Consider the following 16,268-nt stretch of genomic DNA (forward strand, 5'->3'; position numbering starts at 1 on the left):
CACCCCCCAGGGGGAATGGTCACGCCGCAATCCCTTCTCCTCCATTCTCCTCTCGGGATCTTGGGCACGCACGCACACGCGCCCGGCGTGAGTTTTAAGCCACCGGGTCCGGGACACGAACCGCGGTCGACTACGTGGGAGTCCAGCGACATAGCCATTACACTAACTGCTGGTCCCCCCCAGTTTTTACTTTTCAAAGTAGAATGGCGGAGCAGATTTTTACAGTAAGAGCAAATGTTGATTTTTTTTTTCCCTTTTCAAAGTACTTTGAATTTTCATAATCTTCCAAGAGAGTCACTATATAAGTATGGGTACTTATGGCCAGGGCCAGCCTCTCCAACATGTACCTAGTGTAGTTACAGGAACCACTATTAGGAGGGCTTGGAGTTCAATGCTTTGTGCTTGCTGCCTTAGCTTCTTTAAAATGTTAACTCTGGGGGCCTGCAGGTGCTGTGATGGTTAGAGCAGCTGGATTCCCATAGGGCCAACCACAGTTCTAATCCCAGACTCGGTGACTTGAAACTCATGCTGGGTGCATGGTGAGTACCCAAAATTCTAAGAGAAGCATGGAGGAGAAGAGATTGAGGCATGGCCATCTCCCCCCGGGGGGGGGATGTGATTTCTCATTTTGCCTTTCTAAATATCTCTCTGTTTCTCTTCACTTTAGTGAGTACACATGACCTATGGCAAAAAAAAAAAAGGAAAAATAACTTTAAAAAAATGTTATCTTTGAATTTGTTCTGAAAGTGAAAGTTGATGGATAATGGAGCGCACACAGGGGGCTCGGAGCACCTGCTCACGTGCAGTCCCACTTCTCAGCCCCATCCCACCTCCTCTTGGGTGCCCACTCTCCCCTGGTTGGCACCCTGGCTCTCCCAGACAACTCTATAACTGCTGCTGCCGTCTGCCTGGAGCAGGAACAAGATGTCATCGCCCAGGGTTATGAGTGGAGGGACTCTCATCCTCTTCTGCTGCCATCCACTCCCCCAGTAGGTGGCTGGCACTGCCTCACAGAAGATCAGAGTTGGACATAGTCCCCCAACCCTCCCTGTGTCTCTGGGAGGAGTAAGGCAGCAGGCATCTCTGCCCTAGACTGGCAGCACCACTGCAACTGACAGGGGCCTCTCATCTCAGTCTAGGTACAGAATGTGGCCTGGGTGAAGGCTGCAATCCCTGGGGGGTCACCCACCAACGACAGGAAGGGAAACTGACTTCTCTACCTTCCACCAGGGCCCCACACTCTCACTTTGCACTGGGCCCTGCAGATTATGGGACCAGCCTAACCTATGCCCTTGATTGTCCCTGTGTCCTCGGGCAAGTTACTTCATCTCTCTGTGCCTCTGTTTTCTTGAGTGAAAGTGAGGCTAACAATAATAATTGCTTCAAGGTGCTTGGGGGAGTGTTATGAAGATTCAACAGGTTGATCCAGGTGACACCTGCAAGGTGGCAAGGAAGAGGTGATAGCTGTCCTCTGGTCAGTGTCATCAAGCAGGTTTCAGTGTCTCTTACCTGGTTTCAGGGATTGTAGAGAAAGAAGAAAAGTAACTCCCCTGTTAATGAGCTGCGGGGCTTTGTTAAACAAAGAGAGATTTTGTTTGTTTTTGTTTCCAAATTCTGTCCCAATCCTTGGACTAGAAGTAGTGACTTTTTATTCCTTATTCACCACACCATTTCCCTCCCTGCAAACCATCCTGTGTGAAATAATTCCCTTATGGTGGCTTTGGCATCCCTGTGTGATCAGGTTGGTTTGCAATGTGGTGGTTCTGGAAACTTGACACTACCACTGGATCCATACTCTTCCAGAAAACTGTGGCCAACATGTAAGGAAAGTTTTGGGATTTTAAAGTTTTTGTTGCAGGGCCAGCAGGTCATATAGCGGTTAAAGCGCTGGACTCTCACAGGGCTGGCCACAGTTTGAGTTCCAGACCTGGCAGCTTGAAACTCATGCCAGGTGTGTGTGTATGCATACCCAAAATCCCAAGAGAAGAATGGGGAAGAAGGCATTGCGGTGTGGCCATCCCCACCTCCGGGGGGGCAGGTGAGTTCTCATTTTCTGTCTCTCTGTCTCTCTCTGTCCAGCGAACAAATGTGCCCTATAGCAAAAAATCTCTCGAGATTTTGTTGTTGTTGCTGATTTTGTTATTGTCAGAGGGTGTGTATGCTTTCCAGAGAGAGAGGGTAGGAGAGCAGAAGCACCCCCCACCCAATGTGGCACGGTCATGATGTAATCCCTTCTCATTTCTCCATCCTGTTGGAATCTTGGACACACACCTTCATATGCCAGAGTGTTTTTCAAACCTCCAGGGCTGGGATTTGAACCGCAGTTGGATGTATGTGACTGCTTCGCTAATCATTAAATTATGGGGCCAACCCAGTGACGGAAGTTTGTAAAGACAGAAAGGCCAGCTTCCTTGCGATGGTCTGAATGTTGGGACTTAATCAACAAAGTGACAGGTTCAGTATCCCTTATCCAAAATGCTTGGACCCAAAAGTATATTGGATTTTGGATTTTTTTTTATTAAGATTTTAGAACATTTGCATAAACATAATGAAGTATTTGGGGGATGGTATCCAAGTCTAAACATAAAATTCATTTGTGTTTCCTGTAAACCATAAAGACATAGCCTGTAGATAATTTTATAAAACACTTTTGCTTTACAGTGTTTGACTGCAACTTATCACATGAGATGGGGTATAGAATTTTTCACTTGCGCCATCATGTTAGCACTCAAATGTTTTGGATTTTGGAGCAGTTTGGACTTCAGACTTTGGTATAAAGAGGTGGAGCGTTGACCTAGCCTTCGTTGCACAGTTAGTGGGTGCTCACCTGGCTCAACCGGCTGGAAGCCACATGGCCAACCATGTTCCAATCCCAGGTTGATCTGACGCTGGAATCCCTGGTTGGCCTGCCAACAGGTGCCTAAGATGCCAATGAGCTTAAGGACCAGAGAAAGGGAATCATGGCATGATAAGACCCTGTCAAGGACACTTATCTCTCTTTCCTAGGGGTGCACACACATTCTTTATCATGAATAAAGTCAACCTTAAAAAATAAAGAGGTGAGGGCTTTAGGAAACAATCACGTCATGAGGCTCATCAATGGGATTAGCCCTTAGAAAAGATGCTGAAGGGAGCTGCCTTGCCTGTCACGTGAGGAAATGCTTTTAGATGAAAAACAGAGAGGGCAACACTTGGTGAGTAAGCAAGGAAGCAGGAATTCCAACTTTAACATCTTGATTAGAGCCTACACTTTTAAATCACTTGGATACAAATTAGAACTGATGTTTTAAAAAAATTTAAATGCATGTGTTACTTGTGGCCACTTGCCAAATTTCAATGTCAGCCAATGATCTAGTGTCTTCAGCCTTCTCTCTTCTGTCGCTGGAAATAGATCATTCCTTAGCCTTTTGCTGCAACAAAGGGTCTTTCTACCCTCCTCTGAAATGGCAAGAAATAGGTCTGCATTAAGAAGCATGGGGCCAGCAAGTGGTATGGTGGTTAAGGTGACTGGATCCCACATGGCTGACAACATAGCTCAAGTCCTGGACCCTTCAGCTTGAAAACGAACCACTGCACACTATAATATTAAATGAGGATTGGAGAAACAGGGATTCTTATCCATTACTGGTGGGAAGAGTCATTGTTGGGATCAGGGGGAAGGTAATTTGCAAGGTCCATCACACATTGTCTCAGGGAGGTAGAGAGAGTCAGAGACAGCAACGTAGCTGTAGAATGGAATGCTCTGTGAGGGTAACCCACATGAGGAGGTTCTGGGTTCATGTCCAGAGACCAAGCTGAGTACATTGAGGATACATGTGCCCTTGACCTAGGGCAGGCTGAAGCTGGGGATAGATTGTGGCATGAAGACCTTGCTGGGGGATTGGCTCCATGGTCTAGTTGTTAAGGAAGCTGGATCCCACATGACCAAACACATTTCAAATCTTGGCTCCAGTGGCTTGAGAAACATGCTTGGCATATGTGTGTGCATGCCCATAATCCCCACAGGATGGCAAAATGGAGAAGGGAGTGAAGTGTGACCATCCTCCATTGGGGGGGCGCTCTCTCTCTCCATCTCTGTCTCTCTAGTGAGTGCATGTGTCCTCTGGCAAATAATTTTAAAAATATATTTTGTTGGGTGTGGTCTCCATCTGTCTCTCTCTGGCTCTTGGGAGACATAAATATAAATAAATAAATAACCTTTGAAAAATTATTGTAGTTCAGACCCAGTAGTTAAGGGTACTGGATCCCGCACGGCCAAGTGCAGCTCAAATCCCAGGCCCAGTGGCTTGAGAAACATGCCAAGCACGTGTGCATGCCCACAATCTTGATGGGAGGAGGAAGGGAGGAGAAAGGATGTGGTAACACCACACCCCATTGGAGAGTTCTCTCTAGCTTTTATGGTTTTTCTCTAGTGAGCGCAGGTGCCATCTGGCAATTAAAAAAATTGTCTCAGGAATTTCAGTTCTACAAATGTATCCTACACATACACTCCTACGTGTGTGAAATGACCTATGTCCAAATTTATTGCAGCCATCTTTGTAACAACAGAATATTGAAAAAATCCTAAATGTGGCCAGCAGGTGGCGTGGAGGTAAAGGCAGCTGGATCCTACATAGCCAATAGCACGGCTCGAGTCCTGGACCTACAGCCTTGAAAAACACATTGGGTGTGTTCACCTGCATGCCAACAATCCTGAGAGGAGAATGGAGGAGAAAGGATTGCAGTGTGGCCATCTCCCCTGGTGGGGAGATTTCTTACTTTCTCTCCTTCCTTCTCTCTCTGGCAAGTGCACATGCCCTGTAGCAAACAAACAAAAAGTTTCCACCATTGTTTGAGCTTAGAGGGAAAAATACCAGTAAGTTTCAAGTCTTATTGAAGCCACCTCTGGAAAGACTTAACAAGAAAGAAAGGAGTCTAAATGTTCATCAATAGAGATGGAGGGAACCAGCAGTTAGCGTAATGGCTATGTCGCTGGACTCCCACGTAGTCGACCGCGGTTCGAAAGGAGTTTAAATGTTCATCAATAGAGATGGGTTGAGGGACCAGCAGTTAGCGTAATGGCTATGTCGCTGGACTCCCATGTAGTCGACCGCAGTTGGAGTCCTGGACCCGGTGGCTTAAACTCACGCCGGGGGCATGTGCATGCGTGCCCAAGATCCCGAGGGGAGAATGGAGGAGAAGGGATTGTGGCATGGCCATCCCCTCTGGGGGGTGATTTCTCGCTTCCTGTCTCTCTGTCTCTGTCTTTCTGGTGAGCACATGTGACCTACAGCAAAAACCTCTCAAAAAAAAAAAATAGAGATAGATTGAAAAAATTATGGCACAGCCATACTATGGGATACCATGCAGCCAAAAACAAAAAAGTGAACATTCTTTAGGTAGAAGATGTTCAATCTAGTGGTTACAGTTAAATAATCAAGAGCCAGACTGCCTGGGTTCAGGTCCCACCTCTATCAATCACTAGATGTGCAACCTTCTGTCTGTCTCTTTCTGACGACCACATGCGCCCTATAGCAAAAAACCTCTCAAAAAAGAAAAAAAAAAAATGAAGGTTATGAGGACTATAATGGCTATCTCATAGAATTGTTGTGAGGAGTAAATGAGTTAACAAACACAAAGTGTTAATTAATATATAGAGTATTGGCACGTATGATACAAGAGCAAAGACACATTAAGAGATTAAGCTGGGGCACAGAGCTTCATACGCAACGGAGTAGCTATCAATTGTGTAAACGGTGGAATGAAGCTACCTCTTGGGGCCAGCAGATGGCGTATTAGTAATGATTCAGGCTACCTATCTCTCTTTTTATATTTGCACAGAACATCTTTGGATAGATACAAACAGAACTATGACGTTAGCTGCCTCTAGAAAGGGAAACAGCATTTGAAGGAAGGGTTGAAATACTAAATACTTGGGCTGGTACATAGCCTAGTGGTTAAGGGAGCTGGATCCCATACAGCAAATTGTGGTTCGAATTCTGGCCCTGGTGGCTTGAGAAACACGTCAGGTGCATGTATGTGGGTGCCCAAACTTCTGATAGGGAGCTAGCAAATGGTGTGGAGGTTGAGGTGGCTGGATCCCACATGGCCGCCTTCACAATTAAAATCCCAGACCCAGCAGCTTGAAAATCACACTGGGCACATGTGCATGCATGTCCAAAATCTCGAGAAGAGAATGGAAAAGGCCAATCTCCCGGGGGGGTGCCTTCTCACTTTCTCTCCCCTTTATGGTGAGAGTATGAACCCTATAGAAAAGCTTTAAAAAAAAAGAAAAGAAAAGAAAAGAAAATTCCCAGTAGGATAGAGAAATGAAGGAGAAGGGATTGCAGTGTGACCGTGCTCTATTGGGGGATGCTTTCTCTCTTTCCTTCTCTCTCTGTCAAGCACATGCACTCTCTGGCAACTACAAAAAAGGGGAAAAAATAAAAGAAAAAAATTATTACCTAGCTCCAACAATAAATACATTTTAAAAATTAATTTTGCAGAGTCAGCCTGTGGGATGATTGTCTATATGGCTGGATCCCACAGAGCCGACTGCATGGTTCGAGCCTTAGACCTACTGGCTTGAAAAACATACTGGCTGAGGCCAGCAGGTGGCATGGTGGTTAAAGCACTGGATTTCCATATGGCTGACCAAAGTGGTCACATGGGAGTCCCGGACCCAGTGGCTTGAAATTCATGCCAAGCACATGGGCTTGCCCAAAATCCCGAGAGGAGAAAGGAAGAGAAGGGATTGTGGCATGGCCAACTCCCCTGGGGAGTGATTTCTCACCTTCCGTCTCTCTAGCTCTTTCTGTTCCTCCAGTGAGTGCATGTGCCCTATAGCAAAAATCCCTCAAAAAAAGAGAAACGTACAGGGCACGTGTATGTGCGTGCATGCCTAAAATCTTGAAAGGAGAATGGAGAAGAGATCGTGGTGTGCTCAAGTCCCCTGAGAGGTGCTTTCTCACTTTCTCATTCTCTCTGTTCTTCTCCTGTAAGCACGTGTGCCCATTAGCAAATTTAAAACAAAGAACATTTCCTTTGCTATCTCAGTGTAGCGCATTTATTTATTTATTTATTTATTTATTTGAAAAGGCGCTAACACACTATTGGCCATTTTATAGTGAACAATAATTTGAAACCTGATTAAAAAACAGTATCTTTGTCCTGCCATGAAGGCACTTGCTGTAGTGTTCCACAGGCAGAGAACCCTTGAAAGACTGGGGTTTGATTCTTGATCCGGTCTAAAAGCCTACTGTGGCATGCATCTTTAGCCACCGCTACTCAAGAGGCTGAGGTAGGAACATTAAGACACAGCAAGATTCTGTCTTAAAATACATTCAGACAGGGGCCAGCAGGTGGCATGGTAGTTAAGGCGCTGGACTCCCACATGGCTGACTACAGTTTGAGTGCTAGACGTGGAAGCTTGCTTTCTCACTTTCCCTCTCTCTCTCCCCCTTTCTCTCTCTTTTTCTGTCTCTCTCTGGTGAGCACACATATCCTGTAGTAAATTTTAAAAAATAATAATAATGATAGTGATAAATAAAATTAAATAAATAATTCTTAAAAGAATATACACGCACGCGTGCGCGCACACACATGTTTGGGGCTAGCAAGTGGCATGGTGGTTAAGGTGCTGGACTCCTACATGGTTGACCATGGTTCGAATTCCAGACCCATCAGCTTGAAACTCAGCGCTGAACACATGTGCATGCGTGTCCAAAATCCCGAGAGGAAAATGGAGGAGAAGGGATTGTGACATGGCCATCCTTCCTGGAGGGTGTGATCTCGCACTTTCTCTCCAGTGAGCACATGTGTCCAGTAGGGAAAAAACTCTCTTAAGAAAAACACATTCAAGATCAGCAGGTGGCATGGTGGCTAAGGAGCTGGACACTCCCACATTGCCCTCCATGGTTCAAATCCTGAACCTGGCAGCTTGCTTTCTCACCTTCTCTCTCTCTCTCTCTCTGGTCAAATTAAAATAAATGAATAAATAAAATTAAATAAATAATTCCTAAAAAATCCACATTCATACATAAGTACACACAAGAGCCTTTCTTTTTTCCCCCAGTTTGTTATAGAGCACGTGCACTTGCCAGACAGACAGAGAGAGGGAAAGTGAGAAATCACCTCCAAGAGGGGATGACCATGCTGCAGGCCCTGATCCTCCATTCTCCTCTGAGGATTTTGGGCATGCATACTCACATGCCCAGCAATTCTTTTCAAGCCTCCAGGTCCAGGACTTGAACCACACAGTCAGCCACATGTGATTCTGATGCATTAACCATCATGCTACTGGGTGACCCCATACCAATAGCTTCAACAAGACCTTACCATTTCTATCTTGGCATAGGTCTAAAAATCACCCTATCCAGCAAGGGCTACACGTCTCTCTCTCTCTCTCTCTCTCTCTCTTTTTTTTTTTTTTGAGGGGGTTTTTTTTTTTTTTTCTTGCTATAGGGCACGTGCGCTCGCCCACTATAGGGCGTGTGTGCTCGCCAGAAAGACAGAGAGACAGAAAGCGAGAAATCACCCCCCAGGGGGGATGGCCACGCCGCAATCCCTTCTCCATTCTCCTCTCGGGATCTTGGACATGCATGCACATGCGCCTGGCATGAGTTTAAGCCACCAGGTCAGGACTTGAACCTCAGTTGACTACATGGGAGTCCAACAACATAGCCATTATGCCAACTGCTGGTTCCAATATCATCACGTCTCTTGAAATCATCCTTAGAGACTGCTGGGAACAGTCCAGACCTTTTCTGAATTCCTAAGCATTTCGGTTTGCATGCTGCCTTGACCTGACACTTGAATACATCCTGGAGTAACTGAAATAGGTCCGTGTCTGTATCATCTTCCCTTTCTAAAGGTTATTTACTCATTTCCATGAGAGTGAGAGAAAGACAAGCATCTCAAAATGGGCTCATGCTGGGACCCCTGCCCAGCCCTTTCAGCCAACCAGAACCGCAAGCTGACCACATACCTGTTGACCACATACCTGTCACTTACAGGTCGACTGGGGAACCCTGATCTTCCAGATGCTTCAGCATCAGGGAGCACCATGTCACCACTGCACGGCTACGGCTTGTCCTTAGCTTCATTGCTGAGGAAGCAGCAGCCGGCCAGCAGCACCAGAGCAAGATGGAATGACTGCGGGCCAAGCCGGCCCCTCTGAGCCAAGCACCTTCCCTGCTGAAGAACAGACTATCCAGTTCTGAGACCCAGTGCCTCTGGCCCAGCTCTGGGAGAGGTCAGTTCTGCAGTGCCTAGGCATGCTCCATCATCTGGCTGAGGATGTGCATTTTAAGGTGGCTCAGGCTGAGTGTTTCTCCATGCTTCATGTGGCTGTGGACCCAGTAAGTGTGCCCAGAGGAAGCTCGGTTATGGGGGTAGGGAAGGAGTGGGCCTGACCTTCTTATCATGTCCCTTGATCCCGCGCTGAGTAGAATACTTTCCACTCTGTGCTGTTACTTCCCTGTAACACTTTTTAAATAGTCCTGTAGAGGGCACAGTTTCCTTGTTCCTGTGGCTACAGAAGTCAAGTCCTGAAAGCCTTACATCCAGCTGATAATCTGATCAAAGCACGGGGGACAGTACTGTTGGAAACAGTATGAAGCAGAAAGGTGGCCTTGAGGAGCTCCCAACGTAGCTCTGAGGAAGGACCACGTGGTAACACGGTCATGCTGCAGCCACACAGTAAGGTCCCAGGCTCACATCCCAAGGTCTCCCCGTGTGCTCCATGCATGTGTCCATGACCCTGGCTGGCTGGGGCTGGGGGTGGATCATGGCATGGAGATCCTGTTGGGGTGCCTCTTTCTCTCTGTCTCATTTAATAAATGAATGGAGGGGCCAGCAGGTGGCATAGCAGTTAAGGGCTCTGGACTCCCACATGTCTGACCATGGTTCAAGTCTCAGACATGGTGGCTTGCTTTCTCACTCTCCCTCTCATTCTCCCTTCTCACTCTGTCCCTCTCTGGTTAAATATAAATAAACAAAGAAATAAATAAAGTGAAAAAAATGGATAGACAAGAGACGGAGAGAGGCAAGAAAGAGAGAGAAGGGAAAGGAAGGAAGGAAGCAAAGGAAAAAGAAAGAAGAAAGAAAAAAAGAAGAAAAAGAATGAGAAGAAAGAAAGAAAGAAAAAGAGAAAGAAAGGGAGGACAGCAAAGTCCTCCCTCATCCCTTGGGAGGCCCCTGCCGTACCCTAGAACAGGCACGCTCTCTCCTCTGTAGGAGCACTTTGGTTCTCTCTCGAGGGCCATGGAAAAGTGGGAGACGCAGAAGCACGTGCCGGGAAAGGCCATGCCACCCTTTCAGCCCTGTGGTGGTGGGTGTGAGGTCCTCAGGACTGTCCCAAACGCCCGTTGAGGGTGGAGACAGACCCACTCTTCTCTCTGATCCCTCAAATTATGAAGAAACAGTGAGCGCGGCAGTAAGTGCCGGGCGACTACCTACTGCTCACTCTGCACTCGCTCCAGCTCCAGATCCCCCAGACCAGAGTCCTCTACCTGGGGTGTGTGTGTGTGTGTGTTTAAGTGCATGTTGGGAGGGAAAAGGCAGAGGAGGAAGCAGCCGTCAGAAAATCTGTTATTTTGGTTAAGTCATTTAAATTCCTCCTGACTTATTCCAGAATAATAGAACATAACGAACATTTGATTTAGGGATGATATCCAGGAGGGAAAAATACTTACTCTCATCGTGAATGATTTATTTTATTTTTAATATATTTTTAGAGTTATTTAAAAAGTATTATTATTATTTAATTTGAACAGAGAAAGACAGACAGAGAGACAGGGAGAGTGAGAAAGTAAGCCTCTGGATCTGGGACTTGAACTGCAGTTGGCTATGTGGGAGTCCAGCTCCTTAACCACCATGTCACCTGCCAGCCCCCATCATGAATGATTTAGACTGACACACTTTCATGCTTTCCATGTCATCCAGCCATATGAAGGCTGTGTATTGTGCGACAAAATAAAATCAAAGTGTTATTTTGTCTTTTTTTTTTTAATAATTATTTTATTTAACTTCATTAATTTTAATTTGAGCAGAAAGAGACAGAGTGAGAGCGAGAGCAAGAGCAAGAGAGAGAGAGAGAGAGAAGGAGGGAAAGTGAGAAAGCAAGACACCAGGTCTGGGACTCAAACTGCGGTTGGCCATGTGGGAGTCCAGTGCCCTTAAGCTCCACACCACCTGCCGGTCCCAAAGTGTTACTTCTTCTTACATTTAAAAAACTTTTTTTGGTAGAGAGTGCATGCCTCACCAAGAGACAGGGAAAGTGAGAACGCATTCTCCACAGGGAGTGGTCATGCTGCAATCCCTTCTTTTCCATTTGGGTCTGCACATACATGTGCCAGGTATGTTTTTCAAGCTACAGGGTCCAAGACTCGAACTATGCAGTGGCCACGTGGGATCTGGCTACCTTAACCACCATGTCACTGGCTGGTGTGCCTTCTTACATTTCAATTGAGAGCAAACCATTCAATTAGAATTTCTGGTACGGGCTGAGCTGGTCAGAGGAAACCGAAGGACCTGGCATCCAAGCTAATTTCTCTAATTTGAAGGAAGACAGCACCCAGAAAACCTCTGCTGTCCATGTTCTGTTCGGGGCTGGGTATGGTTTGAGAGTCTGAAAGAACAGTAGGAGGACACCTCTTATCCACAGAAAAGGGCCACTGGCATTTGGAGCCTAACCGGCTTGGAGAGAAAGAAGCTGTTGCTGTCTTACGGCCAGGAGAACCTTCCCAAATGAAAGCAGGCCACGCATGCCTTCTCCCTGCTGGGATATCCGATCTTTGCCCAAAGTGCAGTCAGGCCTGTTTTGAGCTTGGCTCGCCGTTCCCACTCACTGAAAACCTGAAAGGCTTATTGTTCAGGTGGCTGGGAAAGAACGCAGAGGTTGTGAAAGGCCCACTGTTCTACGTTTGAAACAGTCTTATGTCTCGAGGATAAAATGTAATGAAAAATAAATAAATTAAAAAAAAGAACAACATTTTGTCCAAAAGCAAAGAGAGAACATAAGGAATAGAAACTGCTAAACTGCAAAGAAACATCTCTGTATTTTTTATAGAGTAACGTTTCTGTTTGAGCACTGCTAAAGAGGGGCCGTTTCCCTGTCTCCCTACCTAGCCCGGAACACTGTGTCTATTCACCATTCATTCACCTGGTCTCTGGAACGGGTTCTGAGGACAGCGGAGGAGAGCACTCAACAGGCGATCTCAGATTTTGCAAATACTTCCACGGATGTAAGCAGACTGAAACAAAGTTTTATGGCTCAGTTGAGCTGGAGGTCCCAAAAGAGAAAGCAGAGAATCAACATATTTTCTCATTTCGTGTGAGAGACATCAACTGAAGAGAAAATGCCAAGAGAAACTTAGTTTGGTACCACATAAGGGCAGAGAAGTAATCTGTTCTCTCTCTCTCTCTCTCTCTCTCTTTTTGCTACAGAGTGTGTGCATTTGCAGGGTAGAGGGGGAAGAAAGTGAGAAAGCATCTCCCAGAGGGGATGACATGCTACAATCAATGTACAATGTACAACCTCCTCCCCTCCCCTCCCCACCTCCTTTCTTCTTCTTCTTTTTTCTTTTTTTGGAATGAAAGTATGAAAAAACATGGAACGCTTCACGAATTTGCGTGTCATCCTTGCGCAGGGGCCATGCTAATCTTCTCTGTATCATTCCAATTTTAGTATATGTGCTGTCGAAGCGAGCACGTCCTTTCTTCTTTTTTTAAAGAATTATTATTATTTCACTTTTTTTGGAGAGGTTTTTGCTATAGGGCACATGCACTCACCAGAAAGACAGAGACAAAGAGACAGAAAGCGAGAAACCACCCCCTAGGGGAGATGGCCACGCCACAATCCCTTCTCCTCCATTCTCCTCTCAGGATCTTGGGTATGCATGCACATGCACCCGGCATGAGTTTTAAGCCACCGGGTCCAGGACTCGAACTGTAGTTGGCTACATGGGAGTCCAGCGACATAGCCATTATGCCAACTGCTGGTCCCAAAATAATTTTTTTAATTTAACTTTATTTATTTATTTTTTTTTTCCAGTTTAATCAGAGAGAGAGAAAAATTGAGAAAGTGAAAAAGCAAGCCACCAGGTTCAGGACATGAACCATGGTCGGCCATGTGGAAGTCCAGCACTCTTAACCACCACACCACCTGCCGGCCCCTCCTCTTTCTTCCCTTCCTTCCTCCCTTCCTTCCCTTCTCTCTTTCTTTCTTGTTTTTGTTATAGGGTGCATGTGCTTCCCAGAAGGAGAAAGTGAGAAATCACCCCTGTGGGGTGGGGAGATGGCCATGCCACAGTCCCTTCTGTTCTGTTTTCTTCTGGGGATTTGGGACACATACGCACATGCATCCGGTATATTTTCCAAGCTACCATATACAAGCCTTGAACCACACAGTAGGCCATGTGGGATCCAGCCACCTAAACCACTAGGCCACCTGGCTGGCCCATCGTCCTATTTTTAGCTTTATTTATTTCTTCCCTGAATAAGAGTAACAGAGATATGGCATCGCCACCAGGGTCTACCCTAAGCTTCAGCCAGCCCTACATCAGCACACACACACCTGGCATACTCAGGGAGGTCCTGGATGCAAACCTGGAACCTTCCCATGCCGGTCAGTGGTGCAGAGCATCTTGTTTATTCTGCACCACCAGGTACCCTTTAAGAGTTTCTGGACTGGGGCCAGCAGGCGGAGTGGTGGTTAAGGCAGCTGGACTCCCACATGATTGACCATGGTTTGAGTCCCAGACCTGGCAGCTTGCTTTCTCACTTTCCTTCTCTCTCTGGTGAACTTCAAAATAGTAATAACAATAATAATGATGATGAATAAAATTATTCTTTAAAAAAAAAAAGGAATTTCTGGACTGAAGCCATCAGATAACATAGTGGTTATGCTGTTTTACTCCCACATGGCTGACCAGGGTTTGAGTCCTGGACCCCATGGCTTGAAAATTATGCTGGGCATGTTTGTGTGCTTGCCCAAGATCCTGGAAGGATAAAGGAGAAGGAACTGAGGCATAGCCATCTGCCACTGGGGGGTAATTTCTCACTTTCCCTCTCACTGTCTCTGTCTCTGACTCTCTCTGGCAAGCACATGTGCCCTATGGCAAAAACCTCTCAAAACAAAGAGTTTCTGGATTTGGGAGCCAACAGGTGGTGTAGTGGTTAAGGCACTGGATCCCATATAGCTGACTGCATGGCTTGAGTCCTGGACTCAGGAGCTTGAGAAACACACTGGGCACGTGTGTGTGCATGTCCAAGATCCAGAGGAGAGAATGGAGGAGAGGGGATTGTGGTGCAGCCAACCCCAGAAGGAGTAATTTCTCACTCCCTCCACATTGTCTCTCTGGCAAGTGCACACACCTTACAGCAAAAAAAAAAAGTGCCTGGACTTACACGCTCACCATAATACTTCAGCAAATATATTAGGATTTATCCTTTTCTATACTCACTAATTAGATTTAGTACTTCAGTATAGGTTCTTTGAAGTGCAGTGGCTGAGTCAAAAAGATTCTCTCTATATATGTTTTTTTTTTTCCAGAGGTTTTTGCTATAGGGTGCATGTGCTCGCCAGAAAGACAGAGAGAGACATAGACAGAAAGTGAGAAATCACCCCTCAGTGGGGGATGGCCACACCACAATCCCTTCTCCTCCACTCTCCTCTCAGGATTTTGGGCATGCACGCACACGCGCCCGGCATGAGTTTAAGCCACCGGGTCTGGGACTCGAACCACAGTCAACTACATGGGAGTCCAGCAACATAGCCATTACACTAACTGCTGGTCCTGAGTCTTTATAATTTTGTCAATCTGATCGACCAGTCTATTAATTCATCTTACTGGACCTGGAATGCACAATTTGGTTCTAATTAACAGTTCAGGTTCAGCTCCTTTTCCTCTTTACCATATATTGTAAGCACAGTATTTTTTTTAATGGCTAGAGGGTGCTTGTGTTTGCCATAAACAGAAAGAGGGAAAGGAAAAAAGCACCCCACAGTGGGCACAGTTGCCTCACAATCCTTTCTTCTCCATGTCTCCACCCTGCTGGGATATGGGGCAGACATGTACACACACTCAGTGTGCTTTTTGAAGCCACTGGGGTCATGCAGCCAGCCATGTGGGATCTGGCTCCTTTAACCACCAGGCTACAAGGGGCAGCCCTAAACCCTCGTTTAAAAAAAAATTATTTTCCTTTTTTCATTCAAAAATTGTGTGTGCATTGGGACCAGCAGTTAGCATAATGACTATGTCGCTGGACTCCCACGTAGTCGACCGCGGTTCATGTCCCGGACCCGGTGGCTTAAAACTCACGCTGGGCAGGTGTGCGTGCGTGCCCAAGATCCCAGAGGAGAATGGAGGAGAAGGGATTGAGGCATGGCCATCCTCCCTAGGGGGGCGATTTCTCGCTTCTGTCTCTCTGTCTATCTGGTGAGTGCACACGCCCTATAGTAAAAACCTCTCCAAAAAAAAAAAAAAATTGTGTGTGCATGCATGAAAGGGAGGGAGAGAGAAAGCACCCTTGATAAGAGTATCATCATTCAGTGATCCCGTTTCCCATGCCCTTGATCTCTTCAGGATCCTGGGTGTCCTCGGCATGAACTTTAAGGTCAGCCTGGCTCCTGCCATAAAGCTTCCTGTACTCCAGGGTACTAGCATTATCGATGTACCACGGAGGCTGAGCAATCATTTTTTTTCTTTGTTTGTTGTTTTTGCTATAGGGCACATGTGCTTGCCAGAGAGAGAGGGGGAGAGAGAGAGAGAGAGAGAGAGAGAGAACATCCCCTGGAAGGATGGCCATGCTGTGATCCCTTCTCCTCTATCTTCCCTGGGAATTTTGATCATGCACGGCACGTACATGCACCCTGAGTAATTCTCAAGCTGCCAGGTCTGGGTCTTGAACCTTGAATTCACCATGTGGGATCCAGCTGCCTTAACCTGCTAGCCTGCTATCATCTTTTGATGTACACTGAGATTTCCTAAAAGGGAAATTTTAAGAACTTATACAATTAATAATTTTTCTATCTATACAATTTTATTTTCCTTCTAGCTAGTCTTCCAGTCTAGCTACTTTAAAAAAGCTTTTTCTTTTACATCTTTCTATTAGTCCAAAGAACAGACAGGCCAACAGGTAGGTTTAGAATGAGATTTTCAAAAGATACGTGGTTGGGAACCAGCAGTTAGCGTAATGGCTGTGTTGCTGGACTCCCATGTAGTCGACCGCGGTTCAAGTCCTGGACCCGGTGGCTTTAAACTCCAGCCGGGGGCGTGTGCGGGTGT

The 16,268-nt window shown here is 46.2% G+C and overlaps 1 non-coding gene across 1 annotated transcript; it reads right to left on the bottom strand.

The window, feature by feature from the left end:
* Positions 1 to 12,584: 12,584 nt before the first annotated feature.
* On the bottom strand, positions 12,585 to 12,691 carry LOC114007810 (U6 spliceosomal RNA). The gene has a single exon (XR_003549397.1). It is a non-coding gene; the product is annotated as a U6 spliceosomal RNA (small nuclear RNA).
* Positions 12,692 to 16,268: the final 3,577 nt, after the last annotated feature.

Source organism: Tupaia chinensis, unplaced genomic scaffold (assembly GCF_000334495.1).
Source record: "Tupaia chinensis unplaced genomic scaffold, TupChi_1.0 Scaffold000237_1, whole genome shotgun sequence".
In the NCBI taxonomy this organism is placed as follows: Eukaryota; Metazoa; Chordata; class Mammalia; order Scandentia; family Tupaiidae; genus Tupaia; species Tupaia belangeri.